This window comes from Babylonia areolata, chromosome 7, assembly GCF_041734735.1.
Source record: "Babylonia areolata isolate BAREFJ2019XMU chromosome 7, ASM4173473v1, whole genome shotgun sequence".
Classification (NCBI taxonomy): Eukaryota; Metazoa; Mollusca; class Gastropoda; order Neogastropoda; family Buccinidae; genus Babylonia; species Babylonia areolata.
Genome location: NC_134882.1, coordinates 14,932,915 through 14,938,914, shown reverse-complemented (window position 1 = coordinate 14,938,914; position 6,000 = coordinate 14,932,915). Strand labels below are relative to the sequence as shown.

General features: G+C 42.1%; 3 non-coding genes across 3 annotated transcripts; all 3 read right to left on the bottom strand.

The window, feature by feature from the left end:
• Nucleotides 1-2,252: 2,252 nt before the first annotated feature.
• Nucleotides 2,253-2,371, bottom strand: LOC143284361 (5S ribosomal RNA). The gene has a single exon (XR_013055516.1). It is a non-coding gene; the product is annotated as a 5S ribosomal RNA (ribosomal RNA).
• Nucleotides 2,372-2,695: 324 nt separating this feature from the next.
• LOC143284375 (5S ribosomal RNA) lies at nt 2,696-2,814 on the bottom strand. The gene has a single exon (XR_013055530.1). It is a non-coding gene; the product is annotated as a 5S ribosomal RNA (ribosomal RNA).
• A 1,575-nt stretch (nt 2,815-4,389) lies between these two features.
• On the bottom strand, nt 4,390-4,508 carry LOC143284386 (5S ribosomal RNA). Its single transcript, XR_013055536.1, has one exon. It is a non-coding gene; the product is annotated as a 5S ribosomal RNA (ribosomal RNA).
• Nucleotides 4,509-6,000: the final 1,492 nt, after the last annotated feature.

The window sequence follows — 6,000 nt, the reverse complement described above, 5'->3', positions numbered from 1 at the left end:
CTCGCCTTCATTTTATATACACAATAACATTCTTCTCTTCTTCTTCTGTGTTCGTGGGCTGCAACTCCCACATCCACTCGTATGTACACGAGTGGGCTTTTACGTGTTTTACCGTTTTTACCCCGCCGTGTAGGCAGCCATACTCCGTTTTCGGGGGTGTGCGTACTGGGTATGTTCTTGTTTCCATCAACCCACCGAACGCTGACATAGATTACAGGATCTTTAATGTGCGTATTTGATCTTCTGCTTGCGTAGACACACGAAGGGGGTTCAGGCACAAAGCAGGTCTGCACATAAATTGACCTGGGAGATAGGAAAAATCTTCACCCTTTACCCACCAAGCGCCGTTACCGAGATTCGAACCCGGGATCCTCAGATTGAAAGTCCAACGCTTTAACCATTCGGCTATTGCGCCCGTCAAACGGTAACACTCAAATGTCAAAACCTATACTTTAACACAATGTCTACAATCACCAGTGTGTGTGTGACGACGGGACATTAAACAAAATTCCGCTCCACTTCTCGACTTTTTAAAAGCATTTCATTTTCTATGCCGTTCATGGTACACTCGTGTCTCAAACAGTCCTGTTTATTTCGTGTAGTCAATGAAAAACCAATGTAGACCATTATGCAGCCTGTATTATTCAATCATCTCTCGATGTTTGTGTGTGTGCATTTTCTGAAAGTAGACCTTGTTTTTCGCGAAGTGCTCCTTAACTTTTTTTGTGGTCCATGTTATCAGACATACCGTTTTGTTTTCTTTGTTACTGACTTCCCTTGTTAATTGCCACAGGGATAAAGTATTGACCAGAAATTTCTGTTGCACATTTAAAATGTGATATATATATTGTATGGGTACATGTTAAATTTCAAGAAAGGAATGCATTATGAAATAATATAAACTGGTCGACTGAGCAGTGTGTGTGTGTGCGTGTGCATGTGTGTGTGTGTGTGTGTGTGTGTGTGTGTGTGTGCCCCCAACTCACCATTAATCCCCTCCTCTCCTACCTTTTAAACGATAGCATTTCAAATGTGAAAATTAATACTTTAACTACATGTCTACAGCTACAAGTACATGTGACAGAACATTAAACAAATTCCACTCCACTGTATGCTATGGTGTTAACTAATGTGAACCAATGGAACTAGCCTGGTTTATAATAAATGTTCTTTTATACATAAGTTCCAGTTGGTATCAGCAATTGTTAACAATACATCGGTTAAACCTGTTCGTAGTAAAGCGTTTATGCACTTTGCTCTCGACGTCATTCAGTGTCACTGCAGTGTGTTACACTGAAATAAACAGACAAAAACAATTCTCCAACACTTAACAGTTTTATCAGTCTCCCTTGATTGCAAACGATTTCTTTTCTTTCACTTGTGTAGTTGGTGCTTTATGTTTCTTCGTAAAATGAATCTGTTCATTAATACTGATCGATTATTTCATCGCTTTTTTTTTAAATGAAAAATAAATCATCTTGATTGCTTGTTTGATTCAACTTTCTTCTTTTTTGTATTCTTGCGCACGCCAGTGCTTCTTCGTGTGCATAATGCTGTAATGTTACACACACACGAACATGCTCACGGAGAGTGGGGAGGAGAGACACACACACACACACACACACACACACACACACACGCGTTACCTCTAGGCCAGTGATGGCCTTGAGGTAACGCGTCCGCCTAGGAAGCGAGAGAATCTGAGCGCGCTGGTTCGAATCACGGCTCAGCCGTCGATATTTTCTCCCCCTCCACTAGACCTTGAGTAGTGGTCTGGACGCTAGTCATTCGGATGAGACGATAAACCGAGGTCCCGTGTGCAGCATGCACTTAGCGCACGTAAGAGAACCCACGGCAACAAAATGGTTGTTCCTGGCAAAATTCTGTAGAAAAAATCCACTTCGATGGGAAAAACACATAAAACTGCACGCAGGAAAAAAATGCAAAAAAAATGGGTGGCGCTGTCGTATAGCGACGCGCTCTCCCTGGTGAGAGCAGCCCGAATTTCACACAGAGAAATCTGTTGTGATAAAAAAAAGAAATACAAACACACACACACACACACACACACACACACAGAGGGAGACAGAGAGAGGCAGAGAATCGGAATGTTTTATTCACATTCAGGCATCAGCCCCGAGTGAAGGCGAAATGAATGAGAGAGAAAGTCAAGGAAAAGATAGAGAAAATGGCAGAGGGAGAGAGGAAAAAGAAAGCTGAGAAGAATAAAAATCACGCGGGTAAAAAAAGAAAGCCAACAGCACCCGGTGTTCCCAGGCGGTCACCCATCCAAGTACTAACCGGGCCCGACGTTGCTTAACTTCGGTGATCGGACGAGAACCGGTGCTTTCAACGTGGTATGGCCGTTGGCGACAAACTTGGTAAATTTAATGTCCATGAAGCATACACTAAACAAGCGATCGCCTCTTTCTTAAGTGAACAGATTAATGAAATAAAAACTGATTAAAATATGACAAACCGTGTCATCTTCTCTGCACACCACTTCGGTCTACACTAATCCTACTGTTGTCTGTACACTCACACACACATAGAAAAAGACAGACAATGATTTGAAACAAGAAAAGGAAATGAATGAGAGAAAAAAAAATCCAGGAATCGAAAGAGAAAATGTCAGAGGAAGAGAGAGAGAGAGAGAGAGAGGGGGGGGGAGTGAAGAATTAAATTGTAAAAGAGATGCCAACAGCACCCAGTGTTCCCAGGCGGTCACCCATCCAAGTACTAACCGGGCCCGACGTTGCTTAAGGTCGGTGATCGGACGAGAACCGGTGTTTTCAACGTGGTATGGCCGTTGGTTGGCGAATGTGTAAGGAAATTCAGGGCTCTTAAAGCAAATGCTGAAGAAACGTTCACATTTCAGTTTGAGCTTCCTTTTCGCTCTTTTCCTATCGCGGGTAAATGCATAAATCAGATACAGAATAAAATATGACATAAGTTGTCAAAATCTTCACCGATCACTACACTGACAGCCGGTTAATGATGTTTATCTTTCCCTCGTTTCCGTGCACACCACTTAGCTATATATTCTATTTTTGGATCAGTGGTGCACACGGTCACACCGCTAGAGTAAATGACTGACTAACATCTATAGTCAGACATACAGAGAAACAAACAGCTAGTCAGACAGACTGACAGACAGCTAAACAGACAGACGCACAAACATCCGATCGAAGAGACCAAACATTCTTGAAACCACGAGGTTGTGTGACCCAGCCCGTCGAAGAGACGTAACTCTTCACAGGAGATGATCGTACTTTCGTAGCAGTTTTTCCCCCTGAGGTGCTGCTCTCCTGCAACCACTATCACCTTCCTCGTTATTCTTCATTTGCAGGGCGGGTTGTTTGGGGTAAATGTATCTTTCTGTATTGCCCCTACAAAGATAAAACAAAATATGAGCAAGAGTATAAATGAGGATTAACACTGGTTTATTGTTTCATAAATCGTTTAATTATGCTTTTGTTTGGGGGGTGCGGGAGGGGGCGGGGAGGGTGTGTGTGTGTGGGGGTTTGGGGGTGGGGAGAGTGGGGTGGGGGATAGGGGTGAGAGCAGCATGATAGTGATGCACATGATGTACAGGAAGGTTTACCACAGATTACTAAGTGGATGAGACTTTGCCTCAGCATTTCATAACCTGTCCTTTCAAAATAATCAATACTTTCTGTTCTGGGTTTTCAATCCCAAAATGAAACACCATGACGAGCAGACACTTTATCGGAAATATACATCTAAAGGCCTACTTCTACTTCAGTTCTTCGACTGATTTGGTATATGGGGTAGAACAAGAAAAGACAGAGAGCATTCGTGGACTAGAAAAGAAAAATGCGAAAAGGAAAAGAAATTCTGCAGTCACACATGACAACACTTAACTGATCAACACGCGGCGTGTAGAAATGTTGACTTCAAACAAGAGAAGGAAAAAAAATGAGTGGGGAACTCCAGAACACCCGGTGAAAGAAAGGAGAAAGGGCAGAGGGGACAGATAGAGAGAGAAAAAAAAAAGGTTCAGAAGAATAGACATGAAAAAAGAAATGCCAGCAACACCCAGTGTTCCCATGCGGTCACCCATCCATGCAAGTACTAACCAGGATTAATGTTCTTATCTTCGCTGTTAAATAAATAAATAAATAAATAAATAAAAGGATCGATGAACTGAGTGTGCATGTACAATAACCACAACGTGCAGCGTACGATACATGAAAGAAAAAAGCAAAAAATGAAAAGACAGATTTAGACAATTATGGTGAGTGAAATTAATGACTTGAAACAAGAAAAAGAAATGAATGAGAGAGAAAACCCAGGAAAAGACCGAAGCGAAAATGGCAGAGGGAGATAGAAAAAAAAAAGTTGAGAAGAAAAACAAAGTAAAAAAGATGCCAACAGCACCTGGTGTTCCCAGGCGGTCACCCATCCAAGTACTAACCGGGCCCGACGTTGCTTAACTTCGGTGATCGGACGAGAACCGGTGTTTTCAACGTGGTATGGCCGTTGACATCAACTGACAGAAACTGAGAGACATTAAGCATACACTGAACAAGCGATCGCCTTTTTCACAAGTAAATGATGGAGTCTCCCGTCGGTCCGACAGATGAGTAGGCAGGCAGGCTTATCTGTCGGTGTGTGTCCTCACATGGGAGAAGAGGCCGATTCTGGATGCGCAGCACTTCCCACAGGTGTTGCAAGGGAAAACGTCTCCAGAAGTTGAGCCCTGCTTCATTCGCTCACGCTTCTCCTTAATGGCCAGCGTTCTCTTGTTTTCAAACGTCTTTATGCCACTAGAGCACAGCATCCTCCAGCGACAGCGGTCAAGTAAATAGATTAATGACAAAAACACTGATTATATATCAGGTGGCTTCAGTCTATATATTCTACCGTTGTCTTCACACTCACACAAACATAACAAGACACCTAGGCCCACTCAGACAGACAGACACGCAGACATCATTCCGAGGAAGCCCATCTGACAAAATATTTGTTCTGTCGAAATTTCAAAAGTGATTTTGGTAGAAAAATACACAGTGAAATAATGACGTTAAAATCTTCTTTAAATATCGAAGTAGTAATCATAAGTTGGAAACAGAAATAGGCAGACGCAAAGGCATAGCACGAGAGTTATGGTTATGTAAGTTTTGTTAACATGTCTATGGCTGGGGATGAGTCCCAATAATCTTTTTTAAAATCTTTTTTTTTTTTAATAAAGAAATGTCCCAAATATGATCTTTGTCTCCCTCTCTCTCTCTCTCTCTGAGTGTGTGTGTGTGTGTGTGTGTGTGTGTATGTGTGTGTGTGTGTGTGTGTGTGTGTGTGTGTGTGTGTGTGTGTGTGTGTGTGTGTGTGTGTGTTATGTGTCTGTGTCTGCGTCTGTGTGTCTGTGTGCGTCTGTGTGTGTGTGCTCTTGTGTGCTTTATGTCTGACTGACTGTTACTGTAAGGTGCTTTGAGAGGTTTGAAAGTGCTATATAAACGCATTATTATAATGATAATTATTACCAATGTCACTGAATACGAAGATAAATACCTCACATAAATAACAAGCAAATGAATACGAACGGACATGAAAAAATGAAAAAATGAATGAATGAATAAATAAATAAATAAATAAATAAATAAATAAATAGATAAATAGATAGATAGACAGATAGATAGACTCATCAGATATGCCAGTTACATCAGACACTGATGACTGACACGCCGTTCCATCGTGTGGGGAAGGGGTTAGGAACAAGGCACAGTGCCAGAGTGATGGCCATGTGTATTAACTCTCTCCGTACAAACGAGAAAACGAGCGATGATGAGAGCGTTTCACCACCCACCACTACTGACATCACTGACATTTCACAAGCGGAAGGTCCTCCCAATAAAGAGCTGGATGAAGACAAAGAACACCGCATTTCTAACAGTTCAGTTCAGTTACTCAAGGAGGCGTCACTGCGTTCGGACAAATCATAGACACTGGAATGAGATATTAGTGTCTATGGACAAATCC